General features: G+C 41.8%; 1 protein-coding gene across 1 annotated transcript in view; it reads right to left on the bottom strand.

The window, feature by feature from the left end:
• Positions 1–18,703, bottom strand: part of TOX3 (TOX high mobility group box family member 3) — a 105,801-nt gene that overhangs the window by 30,870 nt on the left and 56,228 nt on the right. The gene's annotated exons all lie outside the window — the stretch shown is intronic.

Genomic DNA, 18,703 nt, shown 5'->3' on the forward strand with positions numbered 1-18,703 from the left:
AACATTTCGTTATCAGTCTGGCAATATGGAAAGGCTCTGTGAGCATAATTACTTGGAGCTATATTATTTTCATCATCTTTAAGTGGTGAAAGAATGCCCTTCTTTTTTATAATGTGTATTACTTCCTTCCTTCAGTGCATCAAATAACACACAGGTTTGGTCTCCAAAGGGTGAAATGTATATATCCATTCTCTAATATAAATAGAGCTAGTTAATTATTTAAAGTAAAAGGCATAACTTTCCCAAGGGGAGAGAGAGAGAGAGAGGTGTACAGATAGAGAGACAGATAAATATAGACAATAAATACAGACACATAGACATGGAAGACCCACATAATCCTCCTCTCAGCAAACCCAACACTTATTTCCAGGGGGCTCTCAGCCCCTGACTCTCAACCTGTAAGATTCGTGCACAGAAGAGGGATTGACATGCTACACCTTATCATGTCAGGGATCCAAGAACTAAGCAGGATTTACAGGAAAGGCTCCAATGGCTCCAGAGGGCTGCTCTGGTCTACAGAAGCAAAATCCCACCCTGGAAAACGACCCCTAAATACATACTCACACAATGAGCCCTCAGATTCATTTGGATAAACATCTTTATGAGGATTTCTGAAAGATGTATTTGTTAGCACTCAACAAAGACCTTTATCTAGTTTCTCTGAAGGCACGTGATATCAAAAACATGGGGGGATGGTTGCACCCACGTATACTTATCTCCAGACTCACCAAGGTGTCTACGTGAAATAGGCACAGTTTGTTGTATGTCCATCATATCTCAATAAAGTGGTTTAAAAATAATTTTAAAATTAAGAAAGGTACGTATGTGAGCAGATGCCCACGCCCATGCACTGCTGCACCCCCCCTGCCCCCGCCCCGCCCCCAGACACAGACCTATTTTCCCCATTTTTCTACACTGTTAATTATATGCAAGAAAAAGCATAGGTTTCTGTCTTGGAATTTTCCATGAATTAATGATCCTTGGACAAAATCTCAGGCCCCCCTTCCGAACGTCCTTTTTGGGTATTTCTGAGAACGTGGGTCACGACGTGCATTCCAGTCACCCATCCCGGCAATCTGCATCCCAGCTTTAACGTTATTTAAATGTAGGTTTTTGTTGGGGAATTAGAAATCCATTTAAGGAAAGCAGCTCATTATCAGAGAGTATTCTTTTTTTTTTTAAGATTAAACTCACTTATTATCTAATAGCACCTAAAACAACAAAGAAAAATAAAATGGCTATTAAACTAAGGGCCTAAACAATTCAAAAAACAAATTAAGCTTAGAGTGAAATAAGAACTGGGTTAGAAATCCTCTTCTGAACAGTTAGTATGCGAATGTAATTACTGAAGAAACTACAGCTAATCAGCTGTGAATTGTATCCATTAATTAGTATTTGCCCTGGAGAAATGAGAAAAATCAGTAACAACACTGGCACCGCGGTGCGCTGATGAGCCACGCGCCCGCCGCGCTGCGTTTAGTCAAGCAGGTGGCTCCAGTGGTCCACGTAATTTGAAAAGCTCTCACCTGAAGTACTGAGCTGGAATTACAAAGCACTCCTTGCATATCTTTTGTATCTATATAAGGCCTTAATTAATGGCTTTTAATTTGGAAACACTCGGCGAGCAGGCGGGAACAGTTATAAATCATTTCAAATAGAAGCAAAGGTTTCTGTTCAGGTTGGGGTAAAAATATCTCCCCTACAAAGATGGCCGCAAATACTGACTTACGTGGGGAACTGTCTTTCTCTTGAATAGGTGGCTGGGCCCCTGGGTTGGCCTGGTAGGGTAGCTGGGTAAGATATAGGGTATCCAGGGGCACCTGGGTGGCTCAGATGGTTAAGCGTCTGCCTTCGGCCCACGTCATGATCCCGGGGTCCTGGGATCGAGCCCCACATCGGGCTCCTGGCTCGGCGGGGAGCCTGCTTCTCCTTCTCCCTCTGCCTCTCTCCCTGCTCATTCTCTCTCTCTCTCTGTATCTCTGTGTCTCAAATGAATAAATAAAATCTTTAAAAAAAAAAAAAAAGATATAGGGTATCCAGTTAAATTTGGCTTTCAAATAAAGAACTTAAAGTATAAGTATGTCCCACGCACTATTTGGGATATACTTAGAATAATAAAAAAGTATTCTCTGTTTATCTGTGATTCCACTAATAACGGGCTATTGTGTATTTTTACTTGCTAAATTTGCCCACCCTACAGTGTGGTTAAACTGATCAGGATGAAAGGGATGCCACTTTCCATTTGATTTACCTTATCTGCTAACACTAGCTTAATTTAATTTGTTTTATTTTAAAATGTGACCTATGAATCCTCCTTTACTCGTTTTGTGTACGAACAGATCTGATTCTGAGAGAAAAAGTGATCCTTTGGGGCAGATCTCTAATATAACGACCTCAGAACAATTAACTTTAACTGAATTGTGTACGATTAAATTTACTTTATGTTCTAAGACACAGTGACATCAGTAAACACCAGACATTACAAAAAACCCCCAGGTCCATGAGGGAAAGGGCCTTCACTGCGTTCACCACTGTCTCCCCCAAAACCAACAACAATGACCGGCATATTATAAGCACTTCATTGTTTGTTGTCGGGGGTGGGGGGGTGGTTAGAAAGACCGATCACATTTCTTTAACTTCAGTGTCTCATAATCACACATCTTGACTGGAGCAATTTTATCACTTACTTATTATGATGATATTGAGAACGATAATGATAGTAATACTAATAATTACCCTGACAAGCCCTCTACATACATTACTTCATTTAACTTTTCCAAGTGTGACTAAATGTAATTTATTTTCCCCAGAACAAGTTAGAAAAAAAAATCATTATCCCTATTTTATAGATAAAACAGACTGAGGCTTCTAGGGGTCAATGCCCAAAATCATAGATGTCAACATGGGAGTATGGGATCCCACTTGCCTCACAATATGTATCACTTGCGTTCCAATAGCTACAAAACCTTGAACATTTCACTCAGTGATCAATTCAAGGTTAAAACTCCATTTTTATCGGTCTTACTCAGGGCTAGAATTTCCCAGGAGGTGTTTCCAGGTACCTCAGTCTAGGAGAATGCTCCTCAAGGAAAGAGTTCCAAGGCTCACAAGTTTGAGAAAGGCTGCAGACCACTGCCCCTCTTTGATGAGCCACAGTGACTGCTACACCAAATTAAATGTTCTGACAAGTCCTGCAGCGCATTCTCTTATGCGCCTCCTGTGTGTACGGCACTGGCCACAAAATGGTGAGAAAGATGACAGAGTTCCTATCTGGATGGAGCTTATATTTTTCTTTAAGTGGAAGATAGTAAATCTCCTCCCTCCCCCCAAATTTGCCATGGGACCCTGCTTTTGGTTTCCCCCACAACAGTCTGTGGGAACACTCTGGGAAACCTTGTTCCAAAGCCTTTATTGACAATACTCTTTATTTTCCCTGAATCCTTACTAAAGCTAATATCCCCATTTTGTACCACGGTAAAGTTTACCCATTTTGCAAAATCACCTGAATAAGAATTTCTAAAAATTACACATTCTGGGTCATCTTAATTGGCTTATTTCCAAACTTTCTAGATGGTAGCTCTCCGTGCATATTCCTTGGAAGATCCCTAACTCAACCAATATAAGGTTTTATAATGTGATTTCAGGAGTCAAATTTCAAACAGGGAGTTACTATTGCAAAGAGCATATAAAAACATTATGAAAGAAATAGGCCAATTCCAACGGTTTCCAAGAGCTTATTATATATTGGGGGAATGGTCACTGCGAGGCAGGGGCATTTATGAAGTACACTGGGGATGATCGGTCCTTTCCACTTTGATAGGCTCTAATAGATGTGATCCCCAAAGATATAATCCCCAAAGATACAATTATAAAGCAGAACTAAATTACTCTGCATGTCGAACTTCTGTATCTTAATAATTTCACAAAAGAACATCTTCATTGTACTTGGAGGTAGATTTGCTTTTGCTGCTTGATGAATAATTACAGCTTCGGCAAATACAATTTATGAAGGACATCAATTAAAAAGGAGCATTGCAGGATTTCTAGAAAAATTTATTAGAGACCATCGTGTTCATGGCCTGTTTCACCGTGTGAAGTGCCAAAGTAAATTAATGGAGATTGTTAATTCTAGCTTGTCCCGCAAAAGGCTTGGAAGAAAGTAGAGCAGCCCAGACAAAAACCCATCTGTAATCACAAGACGAATACTTCAGCCTGATGAGTCCACACAACATCATTTTCACTGAAATTATTTTGACACCCATGTGAAGAATTGTATGGGCTTCTAATAAAGCGGCATTAACTACAGGGTATCAAACAGCTAAATGGCACAAATTTAATCCTGAAAAAAAAGATAATCCTTCGAATTCTCTTTTCTTTTTTTCCCATTAGATTTGTTAGCAGACACCATCCAATTTGATGCCTCAGTAAGGACATCTGTCAAGTTGCTTACACAAATGAACTGTGCCATCATGGCCCCAGCGTGCCAAGCACGGTCGCGTGATGAGAAGGCAGAGTGCCTCTCGCTCACAAAGTTCACACACTCTCAAAGGCTCGGCTAACTACCCCCCTGGAAAAGGACTTACCCGAGATAATCAAGTTTTAACCATTTCCACCAGCAGTCATCTGTTTCAAGATAGAGAGCCCCAAAGAGTGAACACAAGCGCAGTATGGCAGATGACAATAAATACTGGTGATTATCAGGGGTGGATCTGGAGTAAAGACAGCCTATACCAAAGGTTATGGGTGCAACAGTAGCCTGGAAACCAAAACCTGCCAACAATGGACCAGGACGTATAATTAGCAGAAGATACACAGACGAGTGCGCAAACACACACTTCTGCTAATTACGTATATACAGTTATATACAGAGAGAGGATGATGTACACACATATGTGTGCATATACATATGCATACATATATTAACAGGTTCAAATATAAAGCACGATTTTTTTTAAGAAAATAAACTTTCAAAAATATTATTTGCCTTCCTTTCCATATGCTAAAAACTCCTAGATAATTATCTCCCGAGTGCCAGACTCATCTATCCAACTGCCTGCAGCATTTGCATTTGGATGTCAATAGGCAGCTCGATCATATGCACGAAGCTGAATTCCTTATCTTCTCCCCAAACCTGCTCCACCCGCGGCCTTCCCCATCTCCTTTGATGGGGAGATGACTCATTCCGGTGACTCAGGCCACAAATCATCCACTCTTTCTCCCTGCCCCCATCAAATCATCAAAGATTCTGTTGGCTCATCTTTCCTTATGCCCCCACAGCTGACCACTTTGTCACCCTGGCCCAAGCCACCCATCCCCTCCTGGGTCACCGCGGTCACCTCCTAGCCGGTCCTGCTGGCTCCAACACACAGAGCCAAAGAGATCCCTTGAAAACCTAAGTCAGATCCTATCTCTCCTCTGCATAGAACTTTCCAATGGCTTCCTATTCCCTCAGGGAAGAAGCCAGGACTTCACAATGGCCCCCCGTTTCTTCTCTGACCCTTGGCCAATGCTCTCCCCCTTGCTTATCCTACCCTAACCCTGTTGGCCTCCCTGTTGTTCCTCCAGGACCCCAGACACATTCCGACCTCAGGGCCTTTGTGCAAGGTGGTTCCTCTCCCTGAACCATCATCCCCATCAATGTCCTCATGGGACACTCATGGGAACCTCAGGGCTCACTCACTTCCCCTTAGAGTCTTTTCTCAAATGTCACCTCCTGAGTATGCTATAAAATGTCTTTGCAGCCCTCCTCCTCCTCCACCACTTTCTATCCCTCTTCCCCATCCTGATTTTTCCCACAACACTTTTCCACGTAACATATTTATTGTCTTTCTCCCCCAACTAGAATGTAAATTTAATGAGGACAAGCGTGTGTTGCACTGTTTATGCTGATGTCCCAGTGCCAAGCAGAAAGCTTGATAAATAGTAGGTGTTCAACAAATCTGTATTGAATGAATGAACAAATAAATTAATTTCTAGATGGGAAAGGCTGGTATGCAGAACTGCGCTCCAGGCCCGGTTTAAGCACCTGAAATTCAAGCCAAAAGGAGAAACCAAGCATCTGTCCCCACAGGTCCCTGCACAAACCACACCTATGGAAAAAAGGGAAAATAAGGAAGAGTTCTATATTCTAATAAAATTAATATTTTAAACATTAGAGATACTTAGCTTGGAAAAAAAATGCTTTATCCTAGAAAATGCACCAACCCTTTTATAGAAAAGATAGAAAGGCCTGGGTGGGTGGGGTTGGAGTGTGAAGGGGGGGGTGTGCCTTGGTGGTTGAAAATATACCGCAGCGAACCACACTGATTTTGGCCGGCAGGTAGAGAATCCAGAGAAGAGAAAGCCAATAATCTAACATCAAGAGGGCAAGAATCTGAGTATTAAATATTTAGTAATAAATATGACAGTTGATTTTTTTTTCTCATTTAAAATATTGTTTTTAAAAAATGTTCGCTTTATCAGCTAGGTCAGAGTTTCTCAAAGTGTGGCACCAGGGACCACCGATTAACCAGATTAACCAGATGCCTGTTAAAAATGCGGATTACTCGATTCCACAAAGTTTACTGTATCAGAATCTCTAGGTGGCGGGACTGTACAAATCTGTATGTTTAACCAGCTTCTCAGGAATTCTAGGACACACTGATATTTGAAAACAACTAGCCTCGTTCATTTTAGATGAATATGAAAATTTCTTTTTTTTTTAATAAGCCTTTCCATACATCTGATGATGATCTCATTGAAATGCTGATGTAGCACAAGCTGTTTTGTTTAGAGCAATAAAAGCTCAGCTCAATTATTTCCAAACTCTTCTTACCGTCCTCACTTACAGGAAAATGGAACCGCCCATGAGGTGACCATCAGCCGCTCTCTCAACCCTCATAAGCAGAAGAAAGGACAGGAACATCCTAAGTTGGACCAAGTAGGGAGTGCAAGTTCCAGTATTAGACTTCTCAACAAGTTCTGTGGACCCACACAAGGAACAACAATGCCTAAACATATGGACTCTACCCAAACACGGAGGCCTTTGGATTTTCATGATCTGGACACATTTGAGTCTGTAAATTGCATAACCATCTGGACTAGTTAGAGGTGGCAAGGGAAAAAAAAAAACCCACAACACCCTCTCAAACCCAACTGCACTTGTTTAATATCAGAAAAACAAATAGAAGCAGAGGAGAGGATACTAAGCTTCCCAAATCAAGTTTTCTTTTTAACAAAAATGGAGCAATCTTTGGGACTGGCCCAGCAAGCAAGCATCACCAATATTCAGAGAATGGGAAAAGCAAGCCCTGATTTGCCTTAAACACACCCCAACAAAAAGAAGTCAACTGTAACATGTATGCAGCTAAGTGGCCACATCTTTGGTGTAATTCTGGTTTTTTCGCCTCCCCCCCCCAAAAGGCCTTACCAACACTGAACCCAATACCTACTAGATGCCAACTCAAAGGATACTTCTGGGGAATATATCTACCTTTCTGAAGACAGCAAGAAGTAGAAGATACTCTTGTTGCTTTTAAGGGATGACAACCCAGTTAGGGAGATGAGGCAACAACATTTCTCAACCTAAGTGCCAAGTCAGGGAGCCACGCTGACAAATGATATGCACATTTAGAAGAACCAAAAGGAAATGGCCACTCAGGAGCAAGTCTTGAACCAAGGAAGGAGGGAGAAGGAGGGGGCGTCCCCAGGCAGAGGGAACGGAGTGTGCGAAGCTGCAGACCTACGTGAACAATGGAGAGACCAATGCGGCCGCAGGGAGGTGCCCATTACTGAGAGAGGGGGAGGTAGGCTGGGGGAGATGGCAGGCAGCCAGGCCCTGGAGAGCCCCCAAGGCCAATCTAAACACTTGGAAATGCACTACATCCAAAGGGCTGTGAAGGATTTTGTTGGAAGGAAGAAGTAGAGAGAGATGGAAAACCCACCCCCTGAGCACACGGATAGTCTGAGGTGGACAAGGGTAATACTGGGAAAAACTGGAAGCAAGACAAGTTAAGAAGACTTCAAGACTGGCATGAGGTTGTAGGTGTCTAGACTGGGCAGAGGCAAGAGTGGGAAGACTCGAATATGGAGAACACTTCATCTCGAAAGTCACACTAACTGGCTTTGAACTGCAATCCTGCCAAACTAGCTGTGGGATGGTAGGCAAGTTACTGAACTTGTCTTAAGGACAAGTTCGAATCCCAGCTGATCCGCTTGCTAGCCATGGAACTGTGCACGAGCTACTGGGCCTCTGTGTGCTTCAGGGTTTTGAGGATTGAATAGGTTTGTACCTAAAAAGCCACCTTTTCCATTGTACTAATGGCAAGGTAACATTTCAGTGAGCCCTGAAGACACCAAAACAGACCACGCATGTCTGTTTTACACGCTGTCGTGGCTTCTATTAGCAGAACAGGAGAGTTTTACTACTCAAAGAACTCCAATGGCTTCCCAGTGATATTTAGAGTAAAATCCAAGTTCCTGTATGATCTGGCAGCTAGTTGCTTCTCCAAACTCCCTCTTCACTAAGCCCCAAGTACAATGCCCTGCACACTGCCCTGACTACTCCTCACTCTCTTCTCTGGGCCTTTGCACCTGCCGTCCTCCTGACCCAACCACTCTCCCCTCTCTCCTCACTCTGTGTAGGTTTCTGCTTCACAACTGGCTCCATGTGGTCTCCTCTGGCCCAAGGACAATGGGTGGCCCACGGTATGTAGGTGCCCAGTAAATATTTGTTGAACGTGTGAGTGAATGAACAGGCCAGAGAGATCCAAGTTCAAATCCCAGGTCTATCGCTTACAAGCTGGAGATCATCAGGTAAGTTGCTTCATGTCACCGCTCTGAATTTCTGTTTCTTTACTTCTGAGGACAGAAGAATAGAGCTTTGGGGGGACTGGGCTGTAGAAGGAGTGAGACAACACAAGGCCCCCCAGCAAATGGTCTTATATGGGAGAGGCACTTGGTATATGTCAGAAAGCTGAGAGGAGGAGCCTGGAAAGGTAGGACTTTGGTCATCTGGGAAAAATAAATGGGTGATGGAAATATTTTATGTAGTATATATTAAGTGCCTATAATATAAAAGAGATAATGGTGGATATTGGGTAAAAAGTATGTAAGACTCAGACTCCACGTGGCAGGTGCTGCTATGTATGGATATACGCAAAGCACTCCCCATGCAAAGTCAGCAGATTGCAAGGAAGAGGAGCCATCTGAGTGGGGCCTTGAAGGATGTGTAGGAGCTTGCCGGTGAGACAAGAGTATCGTGGTAGAGAAAACCACTTGGGCAAAGGCCTAAGTCGTAAAAGTGGGCCTGGCTGACCAAGAAACGGGAATACAAGCCTTCTTGGCAGGGAGGGCAGAGGGAGGGTTGAAACAGGAGCCAGCAGGTACAGAGTACATTTTGGAGAGGTTTAGCTCAAACGTGCTATATGGATAAAAGGAGATTTGCACATGTCTGTAGGTGGCGGCAAGACTAAACACCAAACTGAGGGGAAGAGCAGCTAACAAAAAGCAGAAGATAATATGATTCAGAGCATAACTTCCAGAAAGTAAGAATAATGTCTATTCTGTGTGTTTCAGACTGTTTCCGGCAAACTGTGGGCATCTTTTATGTAACGACAGAGACTTGTAAAACAGATGTGCTTGGTCTGTTCTGGTTTCTTGAAAAGCACCGAAATGATAGCTAAGAGTAGGGATTAGTCTGGATGGAAAAGGTGGCTACTTTCTTTGAGGTCAGGATTAGAACCAGAAAGACTCTGGCTCCCAAAGTTTTGACCATCACGTGCAGATTTCCATCACTAGCAGGACAGCGCCTCACCTACATTTAGAGAGGGCTGTGTCTCGTGATGGATTCTAATATCCCTGAGAGGAATAAGAACTCAGCTCTCATCTGTTAGGGGCACTTCAGTGTGAATTCGTTTATAGGAAATGGATCCACTGATATGCACAGTAGGCATCATCTACAAGTATGGTCAGGAACTAGCCCCTCGGAAAAGTCTTCCTTGGGACCACCTTGCCCAACCCTGGCTGCACCGAGTTCTCCTCCAAGGCGGTCTGTGCATCACTCTGGGCTGTGCTCAAGTGATCTACTTTCACACCTGTCTCCCTTGAGGGCAGATATAAGAGCCTCATTGGCCACTGAGCACCATTGCATGGCACACAGTACATACTCAAGTGATCAGGCAGTGTCTCAGGATCAAGCTCGGGGGTACTTCCAATTGGCAGCTTCGGTGGGGTTAAAAACATGTAACCAAGCTATTTCTTTTTCTACACGTGATTCAGTCCACATCGAATTCAGGTGAACCCCTGTTAAGGTCTGCCGGAGTACGGCCAAGCCTTAAAACAAAACAGAAAGGGAAAATCAGAGAAGATAAAATCGGAGTTATTTTCCTCATGCTTTCAGACTCTGTGGTTCATGCTGCAATCAAATGACTAAGGGCCTCAGAGACTTTCCACTGAAAACAAACTTTAAGGTCTCTCACGATGTGACCTCTTTATACCGAATACCCTTAGTTAGTCTCCTAGGCGGTGCTTCTTGCATACCATATAAAATTTCAAATGTAAAAAAAGGAACAACATATGAAGCCAAATGTCCCTCAGTTTTTTAAATGAAAACATTTTAACCAATTACAGCAGTTCTTGAGTTCCGTAACTAAACCCTACTAACCAATGGTAACACTCACGCTCTCTCATTTCAGTTGGTCACCGTAATTAACATTTATCATGAATTCCTTCAAAACATCCATGACTTCCTATTATCAGTCTTCTGTTCTGTGATCTCTAAAGTATAAAATGTAGTGCTCTTAAAGTGTAGGGTGTTCACGTGCCTAGAACAAATATGCTAATACAGAGATGCAGATAAAGCCAGAGATGTAGATATACAGAGAGAAGCAGAGAGGTAGGCAGACCACGAATTCTCAACCACGGACAATTTTGCCCCCCTACCCCCAAGAGACATTTGATAATGCCTGGAGAGAGTTTTTACTGTCACAACTAGGAGGTGCTTCTGGCATCTAGTGGGCAAAAGCCAGGGATATTACCATGCACAGAACAGCTCCCACAATAAAGAATTATCCTGTCCAAAATGTCAACAGTAGCAAGACTGAGAAACCCTGATATAGATCAGTCCACACATTAAGCATAAACAAAAGATATTCCAAGTATTTCAAAAATAAATATTACAGGATTATTGCTTCTGCACTATCCAAACACAATCAGTGGTCTTTCTTCAAGTGGGCATTATGCTGACTTTGGATAGCTCTACTTACAAGATTATTGACTGCAATCAAGGATTACTTAAATGTGTTTCAAATATGTATCAACTAGTTGGTTGTCAGCTAGGAAGCTTTCCATATACATAAATAGTCAGTTGCTTTTTTTCCCCTTGCTGCAAATACATCAAGAAATAGAAATAGTGTAACATGATATGCTAAGGCTAACATTTAAAAAAGAGCAACAAATCTATAAATTCTTCCTGAAGAATTGTGACTTCATGTGTTTGTTTTCCAGTCTCAATCATATTTGATAAACCAAATACTGCAAGCCTACTTAACTCCAAAATCATCAGTGATAAGAAGATCCCAACCAGATATATCCTCATTTAAATCAAACAGGATTCACACCTATGAATTCACCTCTATCCTTTCCAAAAGTTTAAGAAAAAAGGCTCAGCTACTTGATAAGAATGAGCACTTAAGAAACTCCTGGCTACTGGAACATGTCAGGGCTAGAGTTTTATAACCTAGTGGCATGGAGTTTTGCTCACACTGCAAGGACATCTTGGTTACATACATCTTTCTGTGATTTGATGATTGCCTGAATTCTGTAGGGACAACTTTTTACCAGATGGGTGATCATACAGCTTTCATTAGTTTCCTGTATCTCACCAGTTATGTTTGTTTTTTAATCTAACATCTTTGACTAGGAAAGGGCTCACACAAGACTCAAAATCCCACTTCTGATAAGGCCTTGGGGCTGGAGGGAGGAAAATTACGTTCCTTGCAACCAGCTATTCCAAAATCTGCGATTTAAGATTTCGTAACATGTTTCCTTTTGAAAGAGAGGGTTTGGTTTTTTTTTTTCCCCTAGACCTATATTTTAATTACTTCGAGAATGAGGCTAATGGCTTCTTTTTTTTTTTTTTTTTTTTTTCATTCTATAAACATTTATTTTATTTTTTTTTTCAAACTTTTATTATTATTATTATGTGATGTTAATCACCATACATTACATCATTAGTTTTTGATGTAGTGTTCCATGATTCTTAAACATAACCATAAAATAGAATCCCTTCAAAGACGGGCCATTGGCTTTCATCTGGGAGACAAATAATGGAATTCAGTCAAGATGCCAATGTTAATCTGGTGGATAGCTCAAACTTGTTCTAGCATCTTATACAAAATAACCATGAATTTAAGTATTCCTAAATAAAGGAGGCATTTTATTCTTGGAAGCCCAAATAGTCATTGTATACTAATACATTCAAGATTACCTTATAGCATCTCCTTGCATGAATTTAAGAGATGTGATTATACAGCAATTTGTAAGCAGCTCTCCTTAAATCATATATCAAATTTTATGCACTTCAGCAAAATCCCAATTCTATTCCAGAAGAGTGACTCATCTATATGAAGGACAATTGTATCAAATTGTAAATGCAGGGCGCCCGGGTGGCTCAGTTGGTTAAGCGACTGCCTTCGGCTCAGGTCATGATCCCGGAGTCCCTGGATCGAGTCCCGCATCGGGCTCCCTGCTCGGCAGGGAGCCTGCTTCTCCCTCTGACCCTCTCTCCTCTCATGCTCTCTCTCACTCTCTCTCTCTCTCAAATAAAAAAAAAAAAAAAGAGCTTTAAAAAAAAAAAAAAAAAATTGTAAATGCAAAAGTGACCAAAAACAAGGTAAAACAGATGCAAAAATCTTAAAACAATCATAAAAAGATATTCGTGAGGCTGCCTTTTGAGCTAAAGACAGTTTATGGGTACTATCTTAAAAAACTGCCCAGCCCTCTTGACACACCACAGTTAAAAAAAAGCAACCTTATTTGGGGAGGAAATTTTTGTTTAGAAACGTTATTACGAAAGGACAAACTGCTTAGCTTTAAAATAAAATGTTAGCACCTTTTTATGGTGACTCAAGTATACACATTACCAACCTGTACTGACTCCATTTATTCCTAGAAAGAGATTTTTGTTTCTCATTGCTACTAGCGGAAGAATACATATGGCACAAAGGAAAATTGCTATACATTTCACAGCGCTGGTTAATAACGGAGGGAAAAAATAAGATCCGTCTATAAAGCCTATCTATAAATTTCTTCGGCCATCATAAAAATAAGTTAGAGATATGATCTTTTTTTTTTAAAAGAACTGCAGCTGCTTTCATATCAAGATTAATATTGAAAACAAACCCCGTATAATAGGGCCCCCGGGGATAAGTCACAGATTCCATGAGGGGTGTCCATCTGGTACTGGCCATAAGCTCCTCCCTTCCCCATTGGGCTGAGGAAGCACTCCATACCAAAAATAAGCACTCACAGAAAGACCATGCCCTCAAAAGCCATGCTTATTGCCCAAACTGTTTCACTCTTATGTTTTAATAACTTTCATAAGGTGATAAAGAGGTGAAGCTGAATATCCTAATGAACAACCGGGCAGGGCGGGGGGAAGGGAAGTGCATATAGAAGAGAGTTCAACGTAAAAGATGAGATTTCCCCAATGGGAAAATAAACCCTCCAGATAACAGGATAGACATTATAGTAAGTCAAAGTTCTTGACCCTGGCATTGACCATCAGAGCAGAGCAGAGCAAATACCAAGTGCGCATCTCGTTCCAGCATCGGACAATGACAAACTCCCTTCACACGCCTTTCGAAAATGAGCTAAACCCTCACGTATCGATGCATCTACTGTTGGCCAAAGTTTATTTTAAAGCTGCTCCCTCTCCTAGTCAGGGCAGTTTTTAATACAAGAAAAGTAACTTTACCAAAGAGACAGGATTACATTTCTAATGGCAGACCCCGAAGTTCATGCTTTACGTGGTCATGTGGAACTATATAGTGTTGCTCTGTGAAGAATATTGACCAAGGCATTCTCACCCTGCTCTTGAGAAATGTGAATGATGAAAGGCTGGGATAATAACACGGAGTTTTACAAAGTAGCAGTAGTACTGAAGTAGAAAATGTGTCTTTGGCACTAAACACAATGTAATAGGTTTTAAATGGAGCCTAACTTTCATCAAACCTTATGGACTCCAAGAGTGTAGAGAAACTTCATTAACTAGGCAAGGTCTTTCTGAGAGCTTAACTGCACCAAATATAAACATTCTAGAAAGGTTGTACGTCTCAAATTTATTGATTTTATTTTAAACAGTTCTGAAGTGGTTTTAATGACATAGGAAAATGGCCAGGGTATAAACATTATGATTCAAAACCATAAACAGTGTGATATAATTTTATTTTTCTTCTTTTATTTTTGTATGCTTTCTAGAATTAGTACCTACTAGGTCTGTACTCAGAAAAAAATATATTTACAATGGAACTGCTCAGGAAGGATTTCCCTAATCTCTATCTGCATAAAGCATGTAAGTAAATAAAAATCCTGGGGAAAAAAACAGCAATAATCAATTTTTACTGTTCATTCGTTTACTCATTCTAACAACAAATATATTCTGATAACATCTAGGTTGCCAGGCAGTTGGCTAAAGTATTGAAAATACAACATGAGCCCAAGAAGTCCTTGCCTTCACGGAGTACATGGCCCTGAGCAGGGAAATACGAGAGCAATCACATGATTAGAGAAATATATGGTGAGGGGTGTCTGGGTGGCTTAGTTGGTTAAGTGTCCAACTCTTGATTTTGGCTCAGGTCGATTTCAATTGTGAGATTGAGCCCCGTGCTGGGCATGGAGTCTGCTTAAGATTCTCTCTCTGCCCCTCCCACCCCCTCTCTCCAAAAAGAGAAGAGAAGAGAAGAGAAGAGAAGAGAAGAGAAGAGAAGAAAAAGAAAAGAAATATATGGTGAAATGTCACCTGTGAAGTATGCCATGAAGAAAGGCATAGGGTGCAGAATGGATTAGAATGGGTGCTGGTAGACCAGCTAGGAAAATAATCCAACAGACCAGATGAGAGATGATGACAGCATGAACTAAGGAGGTAACGGAGGGTGGGGGGTTGGGGGGAGGTGAGGAGATGAGGAAAATTAAGAAGTGGATGGAGTCCCAGGATTTTGACCCTGGACTTGATGAGTTGAGAGGGGAGAGCGAGAAGGGCCTGTCAAGGAAGACAGCTAGGTTTGGAGCTTGCATAACTGGACACAAGGCAATGTCATTCATGGAACTAGGGGAGGCAAAAAAGAGTCAGTCTTGGGGGAAGGGGGGCTGAATCATGGGTGCATTTTAAATGTGTTGGGATTGAGGCTCCAAGAGATGTCTGTAGTTTAAGGGAAAGGTGTGGAATAGAGATGGTGTGTGTGTGAGAGACATGGGTGCAGATGTTCAATGAAGCCAGGGACACGAATGTGCCCTAGGGAGAGAGAACCTACAGAGTGGGGCAAGAGAGGAGGCCAAGGGCAGAACCTTGAGGAACTGGAGTGTTTAATGACCCGGATGTAGATCCAGCAAAGGAGCCTGTGAAAGTGGCAAGGGTTATAGAGGGCAGCTTAGAGAGGGTAGTATTCCTGAGGTCAGGAGAAGGCTTCAGGAAGAAGACAGGGATGAGCGATGGTAAATACCGAGAAACTCAAAGTACGAGGAGGCTGAAGTGTATCTGTTTGTTTTAGTGACACCCAGGCCCTTTGCCATTCACAAAAAGCACAGAGCAGAAATACAAGGGAGGGACAGGACCCCCGGCCCTCGAGTTGTTGTGAAGGCAAGACAGACAGACTTGCAACAACATGGAACCATATCCAAAAAAACCCTCAAATACTTACTCCAGGTTTGGTGGGAGAATACAAAAGGAGGAGCAAAAGGGCATGCTGTGGCTAAGGACAAATTACACATACAGGCGACCCCTGAACAGTGTAGGGGTGAGGGGCACCAACCTCCACACTGTCGAAAATCCACATATAACTTTGATTCCCAAAAAACTTAACCACTGACAGCCTACTGTTAACCAGAAGGCTTACTGATAACATAAACAGTCAATTAACACATATTTTGTATGTTGTGGGTATTATATACTGTATTCTTCCAATACATAGCAAGCTAGAGAGACAAAAATGTTATTAGGAAAATCATAAGAAAGAGAAAATACATTTACAGTTCTGTATAGTATTTACCCAAAACAGCCACATATAAGTGGACCCAGGCAGTTCTAACTTGCATTGTTCAAGGGTCAACTATATAAAGAAAATATGGATACCCATCATGAGTTCTTGATTTATTATGGAAGAAAAGATGGTAAGCATTATGCCCATAGCATATAAATTACCCCTCAATAGATAAAGAAGAGTCTAAAAATGTCTGTCAAGGAAAATTCCTTAGAATCAATGGACAAAAAAGATTTTCTTACAACAATGCAGAGATGTACCTTTTGGGATTAGTGAAATGGCCTTGCTCACCTAGGAACTGTACGTGCTGTATGTTCCAGAAACTTGTTGGTGTCCGGTGGTGACAAGCAGAGGGCCACTCCGTGCTCACGCCTCTACCTCATATCCCTCCCCATCGCCTGAATTATCAGGGGCCACTGAAGCAGCTGAGACAGAGGTGACAAAAAAGGAGAAAGAAAAAGACCTCCCCTTCATCAGGAGTGGTACAAAAGGGAGTAAAACCCGCTTTCTCAATACCCTCTCACTGCTAGGAAAGGTCATATATTAAAAGGTATTACAGGTTGACTCCAACCTCAAGACTTAATACTAATCTAGGGGCAATTCAAAATTAAACATCCACGTATTGAACAAGAAATACCTCTAATCTCCGGCTTTATTTACCCACACACTTTAAGTATGAGGAACTTCCAGATGTGTTCAGAGGAAAATGACATCCACTAGGAGAAATGGGATTAAAAGCATTACGCCTGTCTCTGGGACAACAATTGTAAGCTGGAAATGGCCACTGTCGCGTGTCTTCACAACATTGTTTTAAAAACAAGAGAATCAGACTAGAATCTATAGTTGAAGTTAAGGCAGGAAATAGTAACGGGACATTTGAGGAAATATCTCGTAAAACTTGAAACCATTCCTCACAAAGCAATTTGGTTTTGATAAACGTTGGTGTTGGGGCTCTTTTAAACTGACTGCAAAGCAAAGTGCGTTCCTACAAGGCTACAATTTTTAGAACCAAAAATATAATGATTAAGAAAATATGGAATAAATTCTGAAAGAAAAAATAATGATTAATGGGGAAGAGTGAATTCCATCCACCTTCCCCATTCTGATATTGTATAAAGAATGAAATTTGACCACGTGGACTCCTTCCCCGTTCATCTGAGGTCCTGTCAGCTCTATTAAGTAAGCAGAAAACTTCCATGTCCCCAAACTTGGGTAACTAACTTATAACATACTTTCCCTATATGTGACCTCCTGGGATATATTTTCTGCCTCTACCATACCCCCCAGTCTCCCGACTTCGTGCCCCATCTCCAACTGAAATGCTTCTTCTTTCCACCCCCAATCCAACAGGCCCTTGCCCGCAGCTAGGGGCCTCCAGTCGAAATTCCTTGCATTCATCAAGATGCAGAGCAAACACCTCCTCGGCAGAAACCCTTCTCAGCTCAGGCCACCAGAGTTGCCGTCTCCTTCTTTAGAATCTTCAAAGCCCTTCCTTTCCACCTCTTTTATGGCACTCAGCATGTGCTGATAATACGGAATTCTTCCTATGCTTCACCCCACCACCCACTTCCCCCACTACACTGGAAGCTTCTTAAGGGCAAGGGACCATCTTGTCCCCTAGGACTCTTTTGCAGGAATAACTATCCACAGAAGGGAGACAATTAAGTTTTTGGATTTATCTTTTCATTTTCCATGAACTTTTTTTTTTTTAGTGTTAGAGGAAATACCAACTGAAGACAAAGAAAACAAAGGTCATAAGAGTAAAACATAACAAGGAAAAGCGATTCAAGCCTTAACATTATTTTATCTGGGTTCAAGGAAATAGACCCCCTCCAAATGGTCTGCAAATCTACAACATTTGACTCATTTATTCAACAAAGGTGTACTGAGTCTTCATTACGGAATATATAAATAGACACACACACACATATATGTACACGCAAAGGATTAAAATAAGCCTTGGAGACATGAGCACCAATAATATGTACGTCCCAAAAGGCACGATCTATCTCTTTATTATTAGGTTTCTGATCTCAGCAGAGCCCCTGTGAGCACTCAGCAATCCCTAGTAACTCTTCCTATTCATTTCCTAGAGCAGCTCTATCAAACCTCTGCCCCCCCTCCCCCCTCCAGCATTCTCTCCCATCCTCCTGTAAAGAACTTTGTTCCTTACCAAGAAACAGGCAATCAGTTGAGTTCTTCACCTGTCACCCCAAAAACCAGCACCTGAAATCATCCTTTTCCTTCCCTTGCCAGAAAAAACACATTCTTCCACTGCTACTCTAAATCCCACCTCCATCTAGATGTGACTCCATCAATCCACCTCTCACTTGGTTCTTCAGCTTTTCCCACCCCACTGCTTCCTCCCTCAACTTACAAAAATGTTCCAACCCTGTTCATTCCTGGGGGGGAGAGGGGGTAACCACTGAGACCACTGAGTCCCTCTCAAATTAGTATCACCTCTCTCC

Source organism: Phoca vitulina, unplaced genomic scaffold (genome assembly GCF_004348235.1).
Source record: "Phoca vitulina isolate PV1807 unplaced genomic scaffold, GSC_HSeal_1.0 scaffold30, whole genome shotgun sequence".
Lineage (NCBI taxonomy): Eukaryota > Metazoa > Chordata > Mammalia > Carnivora > Phocidae > Phoca > Phoca vitulina.